We start from the raw sequence: 22,021 nt of genomic DNA, 5'->3' as shown, positions 1-22,021 counted from the left end.
CTTTTTTACATTACTATGAGATTTTTTCACTCTGAGTCCCCATGTCAAAGGAAGTAGCATCTGCATGCAGAGTAGACAAATGTCAGCAAATCTTTCTGCTCTGGTTTACTGACTGTAAAATGCAGACAATGCTTTTATTGTCTCCATTATTTGACTTCCCTGTTCATTTACATCCTAAACTCAACACAAAAAAAAAATGCTTTTCTTGATGCTATACATGGTTCAGAGCAGGGAATGTTTACCTGTGAATAGTATTTATGGCAGTGGGATTCTTAGTTGTCATAGCTGCATTTCCCTGGAAAGGAAGAAATAATACTGAAAGAGGAGCATAGACTAGATTTGAAATCTAAGTGTGCAAGTCTCTTTCTTAGTAAGCATGTGAAACGTTTCTTGTCTAGCTTCTTTGTATATAAAAATTTGTGTCCTCTTTATACTTCAATGTTCAGATAAAAGGAAAACATTCAGTTTCTTGAGATGCCTTGTTTCTCTTAGCTGTATTGTGTCAGTGCACATTTTACTAAACGTATATCTCTAAGTGACTGCCACTTATAGTTGCCCAGCACAGACTAAGTGTGAATTTTTCAAATTTGTCCCTGTCTGGAGAGCTTTCTATTTCTTGAATAAATGTAATAAATCAATACAATATATCTCATAATTTTCTTGAGTAAAAATTACTAAAATATATGTACATTAAGAGAAGACAAGGCTAAAAACCTCTCCTGATGTAATCTGCGAAGGCAACTGCAGAAAAACAAGCAAACAAACAAAACAGAAAACAAACAAAATTGACCAGAAAAAGGTGTTGCACAATATCATGACAATGAATATTAGCTTTATGCAAAACTGTGGGCTGGGTATATGTCACTGTGACAGGTAATAACTGTCACCCTTCACTGAGGACAGCTGTAACAAGCCACTTGTGAATTGCTCTAGAAAGAAGGAGTAGACATCACTGAAAGCACAGACTTTTCTACAATAAAAACATATTTGGATGTTAAGACTTTGCAGGGGTGTGTTTTGGCTTGTTGGGTCTTTTGTTTGATTTTGGCTTTCCTTCAGCTGGGGAAATTTGCTTTATTTTTTGCGGGGTTTTTTTTCCATAGAGATACATGTGTCTGCATGTAAGAAAGAGAAAGGAACTACAAAAGCATCACTGAAAAAAATTAAAGAAGAAACAGAAATTAAAGAACCTTCTGAACAGGCACTGAGAATATAGCTCTGAGGAAGGTTTAGAGCCGCTGAGCTTTCTGGAAAAGCATTCGACAGACATGGAGCTTTAAAGAAGTGAACTTATTGGTCACTTGATTTGTTAACATTTAGGCAATTGAATATTTGGATTATGTCCCTTTCTCATTTAGCAATTATTATTTATGAAATGAAAAAAATTATGGCAGAAAGATTTCAGTTTATCTGGTTACAATTATCAAGGAAAATTTTGGTTCCTAATATTCAAACAGGCCCTGCTTCATTGCTGTTCCAGATGTGATATTGAAGCACAGGTTCATGAAGGCAAAGGCAAACCTTTATAAGATTTTAGGTCTAAAACCGTTCTTCATGAATAAGTGGTTACTGAATTAGTGAATTATAACATGCTGAAGGACCTGTGAGGTAATTCAGGTATTCTCTGGGCAAGAAGGCTAAGGCCTTCTTTTTCTTCTTCACAGTCACATCACACAGAAAAAAGATAGATCAAAGTATTTTTTTACTTTGTCACATATAGTGAAATTAAACACAGCTTTCTTTTCACTCTTCTTATTTCAGTCACATATTTTGCAAATTATTTAAAGAGAAGGAGAGCTGGACTTGATACAAGCCACCTTAATAGCAGAGCAAAAGTTACACTGGCACTGGTACCTTATAAAATAAAATAAAAAAATTCAAATAAAAAAAAATTGGCTAAGAAGGAAACTTTTTAATTTTTTTTTTTTAATTTGAGAATAATAACAATGAATGACTACATGGTTGAGCTCAGCAGATCATCACTCTCACTGGACATACTCTGTATCCTTTGGGAACATTTTGTATTAAAAAAAAATTCTGAACATTCTCTGTGACAGCTGCTCACACCCAGTTAAAAGGATACAACAGGATATAATTTCCAAATTAGGACATAAGCATCATTTAGCCAAAGGGAATGAATGACTCATGGAGATTGAAGGCTGCCAAAGCTTGAGACAAAAGTTGGTAGTTGAGAGCTAAAATGTATCATAGAAAGAATAGATGGAAGAAACTATTATGAAAGGGCAGAATTGAGTTGAAGATATGATTTAGGAAAGTCATGTGAGACAAGGAGATCTGTAATTTCTTATCATCTTTATCTGAAAAGTAATGCATGGAACTCAGAATTTGCTTACACTTTGCTACTTGCCCGAATAAAAATAACAATTCATGGCTTCTGCGCAGCTCTTGTTGAGTGTAGCTCAAAAAGCCCCAGACTGTCTGGGTGACCTCAGAAATAAGTTGACTCAGATCAAAGAAACTTTCTTTTACACCCTCCCTTACACAGATCAGTGACATCCAAGCACTACATTTGCAATATTGATAGGTTGGTATCCTAAATTAAAAGACCAGAACGGATGAAAAACAGGATTAAAAACCGAAATCTAGGAAAAAAACATAAAAATAGCACAAAGAATATATGAAAATGTAAACATATAGAGTAAAGTGAATTTGGTGCTGCTTCCAACAGATCTGTAAATTTTTTAATTGCTTGCTGTTTCTAGCAAGGAACTTTATTGCATGTATTCAACACATTTTGGTAGGCATTAATTCAGTTTACCATCAGGTAAGCTCTGGTTATAAATGGCATAGAGCTGCTAATGAGATAGGTAAAGTGAATGTGAATACAGAAATACTTTTCTAAATTGCTGTTACTATAATTGAATTTTAATTGTTTTGAGAGGCTATACTAAATTAGGAGGTACTCTCCCTTGAGAATGGAGAGTTGTGGATAGACTAGAGAGATAAGCAGTCACCAACCGCATGACTTGCAGAAGAGCCAATGCCTGATTCTCCACCTGGGATAGGGAAATCCTGGTTATATGTAAAAATTCAGGATTGAGAATTTTGGGAGCAGCCCTGCAGAAAGAAATGTCTCCTCTCTCTGGTGACCAGCAGTACAGCATGAGGGAATGGAATGACGCTTCATTCAGGAAGGATGATACTCCTGGCCATAGGATTTAATTTTAAGTGGTTCTACAAGGAACATGAGTTGAACTTAATGATCCTTATGGCTCCCATCCAAACTGAGATATTCTGTGACTCTATGATTTTATACTAAGTGGACTCAACAGTCCCATTGCTTATTCTTTACTTATTCTGTTAATTTTGTGGTAGCATGTGGATAGAACTTTATTCCAATTCCTGAAAAATAGCCCGTTATCTTGATAATAGACTGGCAGGAATATGTTCAGTGATAAAGCTTTTAGTTACTGTATTTACCTCAAGACTGCAGGGTTCCTCCAGGCAACAGTGCATAAGCAGTGCAGAATAAAATTCAGATGACATAAACAGAACCCTATGTGCACCAGGAAAAACTGTTCTCTGCTGTCCTATTTCTGTCAAGCATTGCAGAGCTAATGGGAAGGTACTCACTTGATCTATTTGCTTTTCCCAGTGATTGATTAAAATTCCCTAGCTTTTGTAGAGGCATAAAACCATTTCATCAGTCCAGGCAGGCACCTTAAGTAATTTAAGTTTGATATTTTTGAGAGTGTGTTTACCATGATCTAAATCACCAGAATAATTCTGAGTGTTCAGCCTGTTACCCACAACAGGCACACATATCCTTTGCATCATTTTTTTCCACAACAAATGTACATTCTGCACATGAATTAAGCAGGATCATTTGATAGGGTGCATTAGTAACAATGTGGCCTCATTTTCCTCTTCTATATGTTGATTTTGCTCAAGATGCAATAGCAGTTACACTAGATTTACACAATTTTAAGTAAGAAATTGTGTAAATTTAGCCTTCCTGTAGCTGCAGAGCAGAGTGCCACACAAAGTATGCTAATTGAAAACTACTGCAGTTATAAATATTTCACAAAATGTCTGTGTAAGATTTATGATATTCTCTGCTTCCACGCGTTTGTAGTAATCTACAGTAATACTACTTTTACAAAGCCAGATAGTAAATCCTTTATTTCCATTAGTAGGCATTCAGTCATGAATTCAGGAGTATTCCTGTGATTAACAACTCACCAATGGAATGGAGAGATCAATATTCTCAGCCCTTCCTCAAAACACATGTAATAGAGACAGTTAAAATTTCTATGGTGAAGAAGATGCTATCAGCAAGATGCTTTTTGGATGTCTCAGTGCTTTGAAATATCCCATATAGGAAAAAAAAAAAAAAAGAAACAAGGAGTACAATTAATTTCTTTTTTTTTTTTTTTTTTTTGTTCAAGGGTGCTTGGACTTAAACCCAAGGAAAGAAAGCAGTATGCAGAGGTAAAACTGTATTTACCAGAGAAAAAAAATCCTTGAGGCAGAAGGAGCATGTTTTTTGCTACAGTAACTGAAGCCTGTGCTCTTAGCCTTTGAACATATGTGCATCCTTATTTTCATATAACCAAATAAAAAAATGCTGCATGTAAGTGAAGAAATATTATTTTGCTGTGACACTGACTGCTTATTGCTCTGGTAAGTGGCAATCCTGTCTTTCTTTCTGTTCACACTCTTGAGTAGTTCACTGTTTCATCACACTGCTTTCTGTATTTCAAAGGCATATTGTCAACATCAATCCAGGTTCTATTTAAAAAGAAATGGGCGGGGAAGGGGTTAGGGAAAAAATACACAGGAAGAAGCATCTGAGTACGCAGGTTTTCTCTCTCTCTCTTTGTCTGACTTCTCTGTTTAGGCTGCTATGTTTTCTATCTAGGGCAGTGACTGTATTCCTTGTGCTTTTATATTTCTAGCACAATTTAATTTCCATCTTGGCTGGAGATTGTAGCACAAATTAAAAATAAAATACTATCTCATTATATGAAAATGACAAGTTTTTCATTTGGCAGTGTTCTTTTGCTTCCTTCTTGTAATTGCTTCTAATGGTGACCAGTAAAGGGCATCCTATTAATGCTGTTTAACAGAATGAAATAAGACACTGGCAACTAGAGGAAATATTTTTGTCTTCATTTATAAGATCTTTCTATTTCATATTTAAAATAAAATATTTTTTCAGCATTCCTAGTTCATAATTTATTTAAGGAGATTTTTTGTGGTCTCCACATATTTTCTCTTTTAACTTATGAAAATGATGTGTGCATGCCTCACAGATATGAGCTAGGAACACATGTGACCATTCATAGATTTAAAGCAACATTAATTATTTTAAGTTCAGCTATAAAAACAGAAAGGATTGCAGAAAGCCTAATGGTCACTAAATAATAATAAAAATATGTGTATTCATAAATGACAGACTTGTGTTAACTCATGGGATGACAGGTTTTATGTAACTTTAAGCAATTACTATTATAATTATTTAAGTTTGTTCCTTTCATAAAAGTCTCCAGACACTCATATAAACAACTAAAAGGATTTTTTTCAGGAAGGGGGAGAATTGGATAAAAATTATGTTAGTACAAAGCTGCTTTGTCTTGTCTTTTCTTTTGTTTACAAGCCAAAAGAGCGATAAGTTACATTTGTAACTTATCACTGGATGTAATTAGCTAATGTTAAAATATTGATTTTACATTAAGCAAGATAAATGTTAAAATATTGACAATGAAATGTGCTTCTGATTAAGACTGTCACTTTCTGAGATAAAAAGATCCTATGTTCTAGACAATCTTCTCTGTAATTTCAATATGTAAATTTCTTAGTATATTACAACATGGAGAACTGCTTAGTCAGGCATGGAGAACTTTCAGTATGCTGGTGCTAAATAAAGGTACAGGTTAAAAAGCTTGTTTGGATTAAATAAACTTAGGGCCCAAGTTAATGTATGAATCACTTCAAATCATGCTTTCTCATTTTTTTACAGAAAATCAATCATGTGAAAAGGATGTAGGAATTTTCATGAGGCACTATGTAACCTTGCACCAGACCTTACAAACTTGCTGTCACCGTGATCACAACTAGAGCTCTTTTTTCTTGGCTTCTCTTTGGAGATGCAGAAAACAGATGATGCTCATCTAATTAAGTAGGTTAACAAAGTTCCTCAGCTTTAAGATAATTTTTTTTTCTTATGACAAAATGGAACTATAGCCTGTAAGTGTAAAGAGGAAGAAAGTCATTCACCCTGTAATATTTTGGCATTTGCTTTTCCATGGGAGCATCTACATATTTTTGTAAGTACGATTAATTTTACTGGTTTCCTTGACATGGATATTATTTGTATCTCAACTATTTTAGAAAAGACTAGGCTTTACAGCATGAGTAACAAAGAATCAGCCTTAGCAATGGAGTAAGACATTCAATTCTGCTTGACACTGCTCTCGGTACTGCTTCTCAAAAGAAGGGCAATTGAATAGGCAAGGTGTCAGCACAGAGAAAAAGGAAAAATTATACTTAGGAAACTTAAGGGCAATAAGTAGTCTCAAGTGCAGGTGATACCCTTGATAGGCACAGATATTCAGCACATTTGCTTGGAACTTTTCCTAAAATCAGGCATTCCAAAAGCATAGAAATGGCTTTCAAACCTTGAAGATACATGGTATTAGGATAATTTTACAGAAAGGATAACTTTCAAATGGAACAGATAAGATATATTGTCTCACATATATTAACATAAAAAGGACATGATAAATTTGCCCTGGCAGAATTTTTCTGAGCTTCTTCTATTCATACTTTCAAGTTCAACAACTCCATGTATCTTCACGAGCTGAAGCAAAGTCCTCTGGAAAATAAACTTCTGTTACCGTGGGTGCATAGTGGGTTTTATATTCTTTATACAAGCCTGAAGCTCCCCCCACCACTTTCCCTCTTTCCCTTCCTTCATCTCTTCTTGCCTACCTCAGCAGATGGGATCTTGATTTCCTGGAAGGAATTTCCACCTAACTGAGTGAACATCAATTAATCCTGGGGCAAAAGATTCTTTTGTGTACAAGCACATCATGTACTCTGCAGATACAAAATGCAAGCAAACGTCATAGGCACTTCCGGTCACAGAAGTTGCAAGAATTCAGTTGGTGTTTTTGTACAAGTCCTAGCACCTTGGGATGATCTCTGTTTTCTTGTTTTCTCAGCAAACACAGGCACTACCGGAGGGAGACTTGAAGACACCAAAGCATTTTTTTGTGTGTGGTGTCCCTGTGCTCTTTCCATTGAGTCTGATGGAAGGCACCAGTTAGAGGAAGGCCTGTGAAAGTTCACCTTTGGTTGAACCTAGGCATGTTTCTTGAATGTTTCTAAGGAACTTGTAAGCCACCAGAAGGTATTTATAAAGATATTTATAAAATCACTTACATGAATGAAATTATTGTCAAAAAATTTGTTCCATCAGCAAGCAGAAGCAGACGAGCTGCAGTAGAAATTTCAGTTCTTACTTGTCATGCCAAACCAGCATAATCATTGCCCTCTTCAGGTTTCTTTAGATTCTGCCCCCTCAAAAATATTCAGCAGCATTGTACCTTAGATGCAATGCTTCTAGGTGTGGTGAGAAAGCACAAACACTTTTTCCACGCAGTTCAGCTCATGCCATCTGTCTCCCTTGAAAAGGCATCTTCTGACAAAGAGGATGGCTTTTAGACCACAGGGAGTGTAGAGAATATGATTGCCCTAGATCTTTTTTAAAATGAGGTTGGGCCTGTTTGAACCCACACCCACATCCTCTTTACAGAACCAGGTACAAATATATTGTCATTCTTTAACAAAAAATTATAAAAAAAAAACCTTCTCCTGCTTCGCTGTATCCCATGGATTTTATCCCTAAAATGGGACAAGAAAAAAGAAAGAAGAAAAAAATGCTTCTATACAAAGCCAGAGATACTGTGACCTGAGAACATTCACTTTTATAAAGAATACCATATTTCCTGCTCATTCTCTGTCTCCTCCATTTCACCTCTGTGGTGCATTGTGTTCAAGCACAGCTATTCTGAAGCTAAAATAACCATTAAAGACTTATCATTCTGGGTGAGACTCTGAATACTTCACAAAGCATTTTTCAAAAATGAACTTATTTTATCCCTGTGAAATAAAACAGTATGGATGAAGAACTGTAAGACTGAAGTCAGTGAAAAAGCTGATTATAACAAAAGAATCTAATTCTTAATCTTAGATTCTTCTAGTGTTATATTAGATCTTCTTCCTGCTTTAGAGGATGTGAGGATGCCTTACACCCTCATGGACTAAAAATGGACTAATCACGGACTAGTCATGGACTGAAAAAATATTTAACAAGTATTAAACTAACTAATAAACCAAAACAACTATTTTCTGGATGGTGCCTAAATATCTGTCTTTACAGAAAGAAGAAATAGATCTGAAATATTAAAAAAAACCTGCAAAGCTAAAAAAAATAGTGGATGTGTGCACGCACACACACATATATATTTAGCAAATATGAATAGTCTCTAAAGGTATAATTAGTGGAGAACGAGACAGGAATTTAATACTAGGCAAGAAATAGGCCAATTCAGCTGAGCTTCCCTACTGCACTGACAGCTGGCTGAATCTTTATATATGTTAGATGTATAAGTACTAGTGATTTATTGGTTTGTTTTTCTCTAGCATCCTTTGTATGACAGTGCAGGAGAAGAAACTTAATAATGACCTCCAAACTGGATTTTTTGCTCCTTTATTTCTTTTCTTTGTTTGTTTGTTTGCTGGTTTTTTGTGAGATAAGGTAGACATTTATATGGTATTCCATTTTTGAAATTAGGGTAGTCCAAAACGAACATATTTGCCATCATGAGTAAAAGGAAACATTGTTAGTTCTCTTCAAATACAGCATGACTATCAAGAAGAATACATTGGAAAATTGATATTACATGACAATTTATGTCAGGTCAAAACCAGAAAATAGAAAGAGTCTGCAAATTTACTCTTTTTATTTAACAAATAATTATGTATTGCAAAAATATAAGAAAATATTAAATATTGGTTAGGTAATTTAATTGAATCACACCTACAGTTTCAAATAAGTGCTTTTCAATGCAGTATCATAATACTTTCTCTCATACAATAGCTGTGATCTGCATCTCTTCATTGCAGTATCTCTTCTGTAGCTATACACTGTATTGTGCTGTTGTTGTTTACTGCTGTAATGTTGCTCATTTACAGTGTGATCAGATTTGTCTAAAATTTTTGTGTTTGCCTTTGCACCTTTTTTAAAATTTACTGATAATTCAATCTGCAGATACTCAAGGACCTTTGCCATAGCTTTGGTGAATGTGATGATCTATTTTCAGCTAGGTTTTCAAGGTCACCCCCTATTCAGCTTAATCTAACACCCTTATTTTGTCTATTTTCTTTGAAGTACCACATTGTCCAAAAACAAAATCTTATATGAAGCGAAGTCTGCTAGATTCCAGCCCTGCCTCCCCATGGAAGTGTCTGCACAGATGAGGCAGATGATCCACTCTAATTCAGGGTTAAGCAGTCCATATTGGAAAGACAGCCTGATGAGGTTGTAGTGAGTCAGAAAACTACTGAGAAATACAAGGAGGGCTGTCACTATGGTCTTACATGAGAATTTAGAGTTCTGCTTGCAGGCCGCAAAACTAGAACTTTCCTCCTGGTAGGGGCTCTTATAAACTACACAAACCTTCCAGGGTGTAAACCAAAAATGTCTCTCCTGTCTTTCCCCATCTCCATGTCAGGTACAAAATTTGGCTAGACAAATTAGGCTGTGCCACTCACTCTGACTCACTGATTATATATTTTGTATAGGCTTGAAAGCAAGGTCAGCACTTGCTTCAGGTGGACTAAATAGTAACCACTTTTCCTCTCTTTGTACCCCACTATTTCAAGGTCATAAAATGAAAGGAATAATTTAATTATACTATTTCTGGGTCTTTACTTATTGTTTACCATACTATTAGTTCTTCATTATTTCTACCATGTAGAAATTGCATCTTGAATCAGCTTTTCTGGGTTTGGCCCAAAAGAAGGTTAAGAAATAAATAAAAAACATTCTCATGATCTCATCTGCTATAACAGTTTCCTGCCATTTCACTCAGCTTCCCACACAGAGCTCAGCACTGCCCTAAATGTACTAAGCTGTTCCTGGGTTAGTACCTTCACTTCTCACAGCTAAATAGCCCATATAGCTGATTCTGTTCTTGTTCTATTTTCTCTTTGATGTTCTCAATCAGGCTGACTATGACCTTGTGGAATTTTTAAAATTATATATTGCATAAATTATTTTTTCTGTGGGATTTTCAATATTTTTTCTCTAATGCAATTTTTTCTATCCATTTGCATTTTTTACAAGTAGCACTATTTTCCTCTTCCTCAAATGACTGGTTATTATTGCAATATGTAATCACCCCATACTTAGAGAAAGACACTTTTTACCTTTATTATTCACTATGAATTTTGAACATAATTTTCACTCCTTAAAAGTCATTGTAAAGATTGAAACACAAAAATACTGTGATTGTATAATATGTCTCCTTGAGGACTCATCATACATTATACAGGATGATTGACTGTGGGTCAGTAGTCTGTATTGGATTCTTCCTAGAAAGGACTCTGACATAAGACCTTTTAGGTAGGTAAATTGATTTAAGTATCAAAGACCGAATTTTTATCAACAATTACAGTGGTGATACCCATTATTTTTCAGGCTGTAACAACAGGGTGTGCAATTTTGCATGCCATATCATACTCACCCACAGTAACTGAAAGTGACAACTTGTCTTGCCTCAAAGAGATTGTTTTGTATCCCAACAAGGTGAAAAATAACACCCAAAAGTCAGGTAACACACCACAAATGGATAGTATTTTCAAAGTTAGGTAGACTACAAAGAGGAGTAGTACACCCTTATTAACTGTAGCAATCATATTAGTTGAAGAATGTTTGCATTTAGATAAGAACAATGCTTATAATGCAAGATGACAAAAGAATGGAGTGCATTCTTCTTTACACAAAATATAAAACTTTTAGTCCTCTCAAGTCTATCAGAAATGATGATTTTCAGAAGAAAAACCTTTAAGTAACATAAAGAAATAAATTATGCAATACACAGCATAAATTATAAGGAATTACATGAAACATCAGTAACAACTTGAAAAAATTCCTAAAACATTATTTTTTGTAGCACATCACTATGCACAAGAATAAGGTGAAAGACACATTATTTTCCTGTATTATACAAATGATATCTGATCTTTTTAATCATATCTCAGCTTTAAGCACCCAAAGTCCATTACAAGTGTACACAGAAGATTGCTTAATATGTTATTAAAGCAAAGCACTTTTTGGCAAGAAGAGTGAGAAGAAATGCTTATTTGAAAAAAACCTGGAAACCTTTATGGCACTTAATGGTACAGGCAAAGTGAATTCTTTTGACAATGAAAGTAAAGTAAAGCTGACTTTAGAATATTCAGTGATTTACAAAATTTTACACACCCTTTTAACTTCAAATACCTTGGCTTCTATTTATAAATAAATTTTATTTGCACAGGTACTGATGCATAGGAATATAAAGTATTCCTGATTCCCTTAGGGCAATCAGAAATTAATACTGTGCCTTCCTTGAGGTTTATTTGACAGCATTTGATATGGAGACTTCCAGCTTGTACTGTCTAGTACTCATTGGTGAGGGGCACCCTCACCAGCTCTCAGGACAGGGGAACAACCCCTGCCCTGATCCTGCTGCCCACATTATTTCTGACATCAGCCAGGGCGCCGTGGGCCTTCTTGGCCACCGGGCCACACACTGGCTTGTGTTCAGCCGTTGTGGACCAACACCCCCAGGTCATTTTCCACTGGCTGCTTTCCAGTCTTCCCTGAGTGCTGTGTGAGCTTGTTGTGGACAAAGTGCAGGACCCAGTGCTGGCTGAACCTCATGCCACTGTCCTTGACCCATTAATTTGGACTGTCTACATTTCTCTATAAAACCACTAGTGTGGTGTTTAGTCAAATGCTTTGATTAATGTACCTAATAAAGAAATCTGGTCCTGCTAATAGATAAATTCATGGCCTCTTTGCATGAAGATCAGAGGCAGGTACCAAGAGGATCGTGCCAAACTAATCAATGGTGCCCAGAGACAGGATGAAGAGAAACAGCCATAAATTAAAACATAAGAAATTTCACCTCAATATGAGGAAGAACTCTTTTCCATTGAGGGCAGCAGAGCACTGAAATTGGCTGCCTAGGGAGGTTGTGGAGTCTCCCATTCTAGACATATGTAAAACCAGAATGCAACCTAGTTGTGTCACCTGCTATAGGCAATCTTGCCCTTGCCGGAGAAGGGGACAGGATCTCCAGAGGTCTCTTCCAACCCTATCTTTTCAGTGGTTCTGTGGCTGTGTGATGGTGACAACTTCCACACCTAGAACTCTGCACTGCAACCTGTTATGACTTTCTAGAGCTATCCCTTTAGACAATTCAAAGCAAAGAAAACCTGCTTAATGACTGCTTAATGAGTTTGGAAGATGTGAGATATTTGTAAAACATTTCTTGTAATCTAGTTAATTCACATTGCTACAGTGTTCAGAGAAACACAATCCCATTCTCCATGTTGCAGTACACTGCATTCTAGGATGATATCAATTTTATAATAGTTGCCAGAGATCTAGGTGAAAATGCATTTTATGATCGTTCATGTGTGTGCATATGCATTTCACCTCTCAGGTACACAGATCTTAGGTAAAAGGTCCAATAACACTAATATAACGAAAATTTAGATACGTGGAATACAAAATTTTCAGGGCAGCACACACTAAGTGATATATTTAAAAAAGAAAAAAAAATTATTTTTTGTGAATGCTTTAGTTTTTGTGGATCTGGAAACTCATACTTCCAATAAACAACCCCTGAGAAATTCCCCCAAACTGATATTGTTTTACATGCTCAGATGGCTATCATCTCATCAAATGACTGCTTTTCTACAGGGTTTTTGTTTTATATTGAAGAAAGATAGAACAAGCTTTTAAACAAAGTTTATCAAGGGCTATGAATCTAGCTGACAGCTGAGGAGCACACAGAAGCATAAAGCAAGTACTTAGACACCACAGAGGATATGTAGGTTAGTGATATTTCTGTTGTGGAAGAAAAATATCTGTCCTATAAAATATTCCTTAAGAGTTCTAGCATTAAAGAGAGGGCAGACAAAAAGTACCATCAAATAAGTGTTAGAGAATTGGTGGTGCTCATGTAACATGGATTATTAGATTCTGGAATACTGCAAGGAAAAAAGGAAAACTGCAAGGAAAAAGCATTTCTGATTTTGTTTTTTTCAAAATTCATGTGCTCCAGTTGACAGGCAGGAAATAAAGAGGTCATTGTAATAATACAATAGGGTTTTGCCATTCTGCAGTTCTGAAGGCACAAGCTTTATTAAGAATCTATAGTGTTCTTTTCTACTGACTGAAAGCAAGGAGACAAATGGTTGAGGATTCAGCTTGGGTGGGGGTTTTTTTGTTGCTTTTTTTTTGTCTTTTCTTTTCTTTTCTTTTCTTTTCTTTTCTTTTCTTTTCTTTTCTTTTCTTTTCTTTTCTTTTCTTTTCTTTTCTTTTCTTTTCTTTTCTTTTCTTTTCCTTTTTCCTTTTTCCTTTTCCTTTTCCTTTTCCTTTTCCTTTTTCCTTTTCCTTTTCCTTTTCCTTTTCCTTTTCATCACACAGTTCTGGTCTCCTTTTTGCCTTTTTTTGTCTTGCCACAGAAGAGGGAAAAGAAAGGAAGAAAATAACCCTCAAACCTGAGAACACGATATCCCAGGAAAATTCAGTTTCAGGCAAGGAAATACATATGTTTTTCTTCTTTGAGGCACTAGCTATTCAAAGTTGCTTTTAGCCATGCAAAGGGCATCTCAGACACAAAACAAGCTACAGAATGATGTGGTAATATTGTCAGATCTTAAGAAGCAAATTCTGCAATGATGCAGATTACAAATGAAATATAGTATATAGCCTTGTCTCCTTCATTTGTGGTAAGCAGCTCAGTAAGATTGGAATATAATAAAATAAAGTAGTATGGCATAGAAAAATAAAATTAAAAGTTCAGAGAAAGAAGATAATAATGACAAGAAATTTTCAAATTGTGAAGGTTTTCTTAATTTCAGAAGGTAATCTTGCAGTTACCATTTCAGAGAAAAGTCAATGGAAGAGTAGCAAAGCATCAGCAACTTCCTTGCTCTTCAATCCACTTTATACTGGTGTGTTACTTGCAGGAATCTCCCTTTTGACAGCTCAAAACACACTCAAGTATTTTTCATCTATTTTTTTCACCTTCTGACATACTGGCATTACTTTCAGGGTTACTAACAAATGAAAAGTTAAATTTATAAGCCTATCATTTGTTTCTTATTTATCCTGTGATCCATTTGCTTTTTTGGGAAATGCTAAGGAGCTTTAGAAGGGTATGAAATTGCAAAAACAAAGTAGATTTTTTTTCCAGTTGCTGTATAAGTTTTCCACATATGGTTCACTGCCTACTTTTTCAGGGTCTTCTTTAACTTGAAGGACAGGAGAAAATGAAGACCAGAATTTGCTATTCACTACTGCATACTTTAAACTTTTCAGGAGGTCATCTCACACTGCACCGCATTGGGAGCTTTGATATGGTATACTGCCTCTGAACCTCAGCTAATCCATCACCTGGTGGCAGGCTGCACACAGTTAGCATTAAAAGAGAACTTAATCTGTCAGATTCAGATAAGAATCTATACCTATTTGTTCATTTTGTGAAACTTTAAAAACAGGTATAAACAACCACTACAAGACATCACTGTAAAGACCGATGTTATTTGTCAGTGTACTACAGGGGATACCAATTCAGACTGACCACATCATTAGGTGTTATTGAACTGTTCCAGCCCTTAAACAGTGCTGCATCAAAATACGGTCTTGGCTGCTACACAAAGTGTAGCCATGCCTCTTTTCTCTGTGCCTAGAACATCTTAATTCTGTGCTAATGCTACAGGGAGGCCTTTAGAATTAATGAGGCCAGATAGCTTGACCACTGCTGTCAAGATTCATAAAAATTCTGAATATGAAAAATGAGGATCCCTTTTCATTAAAGACAATTAAATACTTCAATACATGATAGGAAAGCATTATTCATTACACTAATGACGTGTGTGATAAATTGTTAGCTTAGGCAGTTCAAAAGAACTCAAAAGCTGAGATGTGATACCATGCTTAGACAGATCAAAGACCTTCTGCAATGGTAACAGCTCCCATCTTTAGTGACCAGAAAGCATATTCACTAGAAGTGATGAGTTTGGTAGTCTCGATATATTCCTCAGAAGTTCCCCTAACTGCTGAAAATGTAGTGGAAATGGATTTTGATAGGAAATTCCATCTCTTTGGAGGTAAAAGTCAAAAGAACGCAGCATCAAATTTGCATTATCGCAGATTAATTCCTAAACTCCAAATAAGATTTCTTTTCTAAATCTTTGATCTTCATCGTTCCTGTGGAATTGATCAAAATAAGAAGAAAATGGTCTATATCAGACCAGGGATCTGTATTTAGCAGGAATCTGCACTCTCAAAGTTCAGATTGCCCTTCTCAATTATTTTTCACCTTTTTTTTTCTCATTTTCTGACATATTGATGTTGCTTTCAGGGTTTCCTACAGTGAAGCATTAACTTGATATACCTATAATGCGTTTCTTATTTATACTATGATCCATTTAGTCTGGAAAAATGCTCTGTATCAGAGCATTTTCATGCCTTCCATAGATATGCAGGAGACTACATCAATTTATTTCTTTAAATTATATTTCATACAATATTATACATGAAATATCAAATAATTGTCAATATATATATTTCATAAAATACTGATTATTGTTCTCTTATTTTCTAGAAAATTTCTGATCCTTTAAATATTAAAATAATCTTTTTTTTTATGTCTGTTCTAAATATGGGGTTTAAAATACAATGAAATTTAAATCTTAAATAACTTCTTAACTAGAGTACTCTATACTTTCGATGTATGGACTGGAACTGATTAGTGCTAATCGACTTCCTTAACTCAAACTTTTCCATCTCATTCTTAAATATTGCTGCATTTGCTGTGTGAATAAAGTGTTTCTGAACACAGTTTTCAGCACTGGATTACTGATCAGTACAGGCTGTATTTGGGCAAGATATTTTTTTATTTATTTTTGATTGTAGCAGGCCTACTATTTTGAATAATGCAAATACTATCTGAATCCAAACACATCTTGTGAAATTATATTAGTGTGGAGGAACAGGGTCTTAGATTCTGCTGTTTAAAAATTAATCTGGTTTTGGTAGGAGAAGAAATTTTATAGGCAAGTTTTTAAGTAAAAACTGATTCCCCATTAAGAGTATTCTGAAAAACATAAAACACAATTTTACTTTTGTTAAAGTTCTGTAGACTCTAAGGTCTGAAGAGTGCATATAAATCAAAGCATTATTTTGCATATTTGAGGAATCTGCCTAATACCATTTACATGCTTCCTCTTTCCTTTCCTTTCCTTTCCTTTCCTTTCCTTTCCTTTCCTTTCCTTTCCTTTCCTTTCCTTTCCTTTCCTTTCCTTTCCTTTCCTTTCCTTTCCTTTCCTTTCCTTTCCTTTCCTTTCCTTTCCTTTCCTTTCCTTTCCTTTCCTTTCCTTTCCTTTCCTTTCCTTTCCTTTCCTTTCCTTTCCTTTCCTTTCCTTTCCTTTCCTTTCCTTTCCTTTCCTTTTTCCTTTTTCCTTTTTCCTTTTTCCTTTTTCCTTTTTCCTTTTTCCTTTTTCCTTTTTCCTTTCCTTTTTCCTTTCCTTTCCTTTCCTTTCCTTTCCTTTCCTTTCCTTTCCTTTCCTTTCCTTTCCTTTCCTTTCCTTTCCTTTCCTTTCCTTTCCTTTCCTTTCCTTTCCTTTCCTTTCCTTTCCTTTCCTTTCCTTTCCTTTCCTTTCCTTTTCCTTTTCCTTTTCCTTTTCCTTTTCCTTTTCCTTTTCCTTTTCCTTTTCCTTTTCCTTTTCCTTTTCCTTTTCCTTTTCCTTTTCCTTTTCCTTTTCATTTTCCTTCCCGGAACCTTCCCTTCCCGGAACTTCCCTTCCCCTTCCCCTTCCCCTTCCCCTTCCCCTTCCCCTTCCCCTTCCCCTTCCCCTTCCCCTTCCCCTTCCCCTTCCCCTTCCCCTTCCCCTTCCCCTTCCCCTTCCCCTTCCCCTTCCCCTTCCCCTTCCCCTTCCTTTTTGCATTATTTTCATGCCTTTCTCTGAGAGTCTTACAACAGCAGAGTGTTGTTGTAAGATATATATTACATATATATCTTGTATATATATGTTGTAAGATATATATTCCATATATTAAAATTATGGAATCTTTCATTTTCATGAGAACCTAGGAATTTTTAAAATATAGTTTTAAAATATTTACTACCACAATTTGTGTGGTCATTCCCTGCCTTATATGCTAAGAAACAAGAAAGTTCCTTACCTAATGCAGCTGTCTTAACATCTTTTTTAAGATGATGCTGGAACTGTAGCTGCTAGGAGAAGGTCATTGCAAAGCATGTAATGTAACATTATAAATAATTGTACAAGTTATCAAGGGGAAGAAAAAAACTTTGAAACTTCTAAGATCTTCCATTCATGAAAATGGTAAAGAATATAGCAGAAATTGAGCAAAAGTTGTCACAAAGCACAGTACATTTTGTCATTTAATGCATATGCAAGAATATTTCCTTAGGTGACTGTACTGTATAGAGGAGGCACTCTGAAGCTGCAGAAAAAGGTACACAAGGAATAGTGGGATGGCCTTATTGCCTAAAAATACTAGCACTGCTGCATGTCAGACCATGACATGACAGAACATATATAGACTACTGACTTCCAGGAAATAATAGTGGAGCAAAATATTCAGGTTTACTCTTCACCCCAAAGCAACACCTTAGCTGAATGCTGGTTGCAAATGTTTTACATGCGTTGGATATTACACTGTAAGCATTGAATAATTCTTGGTGCTACTCTTGCTTGGCCAACAAGTAGGGTCAACATTTCCTATCGTAAATGATTGTGTTTGGATATCTTTTATTATGTGTAGAAACTCTGAAGTCAGTGTGTATGTAGGATTACTTTAGGCTTTTTTATGCAAGCAAAGCCTTGTATCATTGAATCTAGCCTGAGAAAGCTTACAATTCCTCATGCAGGAACTTAATGACATAACCTGCTGGACAGAGAATTTACAAGACATCTGGAGAAGTTATGACCTCTTCATGACGTAATGAGCTCTATCCCTACTTTGTGTTTGTGCCTTCCAGCTTTGCACTTTTTCTGACATTTTAACTTTTTGTACTATTTCTCTCTTTCATATTGGACCCGCTGTTTTCTCAATGGTTCCAGTCCTTTGTTTCTTTTCTAATGTTTCATAGTCTACTTGTGCAAAGTACAATTTTTTCTTAAAGTAAACCTAAACTGAGATGCATGGCTATGGTCTTCAAAACCAACTTTTAGGCCCTGTCACCTGAACACTTGGTTGTCAGGAAAATAAAAAGGGGGAAATCAATCAATATGAGTTGACCCTGCAGATCTTCATCTTCAGCCCTTCGATTGCTCCTTTTGCTCTCACTCTAGTAACTAGCAAGACCACATTTCTGGCATGCCTAATCTGCTCCTTATAGTATTTCCAGTGAAGAATTGATAAAGTTGTTTCATTGATTACTGAACTGCATGGCAACACTACCTTGCTTCGTCTCATTGCATATATGAAACTTATGGCTTATGCCCAGGAGAAAAATCAGGCAGCGGATGTCACCAGCTTCATTACTACAGACACACTTCTCTTTTCTTCGCAGACACCTCAATATTTAGATATTTAATTATATGTTTAGGTCCTTCTACTGCCAACTCGGCTAGCCTTTATATGGCTTAGGATTTTTTTCATAAGCAGTTTTAAAGAGAATTTCTGGCCTTCCTCATTCAGATTTTAAATAATTCACATACATTTTTTTTTTACCCTTGAATTTCATGCTGGCAGTATGCCTAGTAGTTCTAAAGAGTCTGTACACTGATGTTTATCACAGGACACCATTGAGATCACAAAACAGAATGGATTAAATTTCATCACCAATTAATTTCAGAAAAAAGAAGATAGTCACAAGCAGCACTTCAAGCAGAGGCACAGAGTATTTTCTGCTGCTAATTTTGATGTTAACACCTAGGGAAGCATATAGTTCTGCTTTTATAACCATTAATTATGTGCTGAAAATTTTCAGAGAATATTATTTTTTCCCAAATGCTTTCTTTCATTTGATTAAAGCATCACTTTGTAGCAGATGTACTAAAAATTTTTAAGGAGCATATTCTATTCTCTAACTGGCTCTTCCATGTCCCCCAAAATTCAAAAAAACCAAGGCAAAAAAACCTCAAAAAATCATGGGCCTAAAACAGTTGGTTGTTCTGAAAACAAATGTGTTGATTTATTTTGTTCTTCTTTTTAGCATGAGATGTGTGGTGTGCTATTTCTAAATAAATGGTGCCATAAGACAAGCATATGTTGTTCTATATCATGCACTGCAGGTGCTGCAGTACAAGGTTGCATAATGTGCCACCTGAAACTCACAGAAGCAATTTTCTTTAAAACGCCAGATTGCGGAGGCCTAGCTCATGCTGATAAGCACCTACTGACGCAAGCAGTTCCATTAAGGCCCCTCCTTTCAAGTAAGTGAGAACTCACATCACTAAGTTTTATAGGCCATATCTGAGCCTCCAGTGCATTTTGGCATTAAAAATCACATACTGACTCATATATTTTTAGATTCTCTATCCATATAAACTATGTAGAATATGGAAGTTTTTGGCAAGAATTTAGGATTTAAAATGTTACACGTTACAATATTTATTAGATTAAATCTTATAAGCACAAAATCCAAAAGACCCCTGCTGTAAGTGCAGTCTTTTACTTAAGCTAACATTGAACCTTATTGATATATAGGTCACATAGTCTTTTAGGTAGAAGACAGGACAGAGGACTTACAAATACTTGCCATATATCAAGAAGAGCAGTCTTAGGCAGACAGTAACAGTATCTATAAGGGAAGGTGGGTAGGAGACTCATGGTGGTTTTCTGACCCAGACAAGTAATTCAAGTTTGTATTATAAAATACAATACTTCTCTATTTATAGAATGTGGAATTCTGCTGTGCTGCCTGTGATAAACTGTTTTAATCTGTACTGAAATGATTTCTGTTTAGCTCTTCCCAAGCCTGCTGCTTTCAGAATCTGAATTCCTTGTGATAGAGACCACTGCACATTTATTTGGCATAACATGAATTTTCTGCCTGTAAAAAAACAAGGACAATTCCAACAATATTGTTGGGGTATTCAGTTTTGAAAATCTTCTCACAACACCTATGTAGACAATTGTGGAGGAAACTAGACCTGATTTAGACAGAATTGGTAAGTTAGACATCAATTGCCTAGATTGAAAGCAGTTGTGGTGGTTTAACACTGGCTGCAAATTAAACTCCCACTGCTCCCCATTCCTCACTCCTTCCAGTAAGAGGGACAAAAGCAGAGACTATGGGTTGTGATAACAATTTCATGAAGGAAAAAAACAGTGGAATAAGAAATTCACAGTAACAGCAGTTAACTAACAACAAAAGTATGCAAAGAGAGAAGGTGCTTTACCCTCAAAAAAGGTGTTTATCATCTTTGCTTCATTCCACATGGCTGCTGGGACAAAGACAACATGGCAACCTTTCCTGTGAAACCTGTTCCATGCAATTTCCTCAGACAAAAATTAAATGGGGGCCATTCCTGCCCTTTGTGCAGCATGGCTGTGAGGAAAGGCAAGATGGGGGCAAAGGGCCATGGCTAGTGGTTCCCATCCCTGAGCCCCAGACAATGTAAAACAATGGACAAACCCCCAAAAGCTCCATGGTCCACATCATGCTGCCCACTTTCCCAAACTACTGTGCTCAATTGTGGTTCTAAGTACTTGGCTCAGCTCTTCCCTTTGCACTTTATCTGCCCCAGTTTCACTCCTCACAGCTGTTCCTGGTCCTCCACTTCTTTTCCCCCTCAAGCTTCAACTCCCCTGGCTGTGGGGCACCCACATGGGGCTTGGACACACTGCCAATGATTTTTTTTCTTTAAGTGGGGCATGCATTCCAATTGGCTCAGGCTTGCCACTTCTTTTCTCAGAGCAGCATCTCGGGCTCGTTGTTTCTTTCCTTCAGCACCATGTTTTGGAAGTGCAGCTTGAAGGGACAGGAAGGGGACCAGAAATTACAGCAGAAGACTGGGTCTGCAGAGGATGATCTTGACATCTCTCCACTCAAGAGAGGGAAGGAAAACTATTAACTTATTGGGTTGTGCTTGCACTTTCTTCCTGAAACCATGATCCCCATCATTAATGTGGGTGGTTTAGAAGCAAAACCCAGGCACACCCTGGTGCTAAGCTCCACCCCTCCCTGAAAACAAGACTTAGGAATGACAATTCTGGAAGCTGTTTTCAAACTAAGAGGAATGTGCAATGTGAGCATGGAGGCATAATGATTGTAATCTCAAATGAGGCAAACAAACTGAGGTCCAGTTGCTAAAGCTGTTACTAACGTAAGCATTACAGAGGAAATAAAGAAAAATTCCTCTAGATTTTTCTCATTGTGTTTCCAACGAAAGACCACTCTGCATATGATCATCATATCAAATTGTCCAAATGCAATGCAGACAAAATATTTTATGCATTGACTTAAGTGACATAGTATTGCTTCTCAGATGATAATTGCAGGTTTGCTTTACACAGCTAGATTTTGACAATTGTACAAACACATTTTTTTCATTGTCAAATAAGGACTGAGTTATTTTTAACTTTAAAATGTTTACAAAAGACCTTATGCACATGCATACATATTTGTAGATATAAAACATAACATCTGTGTAGTACTGTATGTGTATGTTGCATATATAGATCACAGAATCACAGAAATTCTAGGTTGGAAGAGACCTTTAAGATCATCGA

The 22,021-nt window shown here is 36.1% G+C and overlaps 1 long non-coding RNA gene across 1 annotated transcript in view; it reads left to right on the top strand.

Annotated features, from left to right (window-relative positions):
• The first annotated feature begins 4,421 nt into the window (after positions 1 to 4,421).
• LOC113459422 (uncharacterized) overlaps positions 4,422 to 22,021 on the top strand; it is a 240,022-nt gene continuing 222,422 nt past the window's right edge. The window contains exons 1-2 of the long non-coding RNA XR_012578180.1: positions 4,422 to 4,644; positions 5,984 to 6,290. This is a non-coding gene — a long non-coding RNA (uncharacterized LOC113459422). The remainder of the gene's footprint in view (positions 4,645 to 5,983; positions 6,291 to 22,021) is intronic.

The sequence above is a fragment of the Zonotrichia albicollis genome, chromosome Z (assembly GCF_047830755.1).
Source record: "Zonotrichia albicollis isolate bZonAlb1 chromosome Z, bZonAlb1.hap1, whole genome shotgun sequence".
Taxonomy (NCBI): domain Eukaryota; kingdom Metazoa; phylum Chordata; class Aves; order Passeriformes; family Passerellidae; genus Zonotrichia; species Zonotrichia albicollis.
The sequence above is the reverse complement of the archived record's forward strand: the minus strand, read 5'-3'. Positions and strand labels throughout refer to the sequence as shown.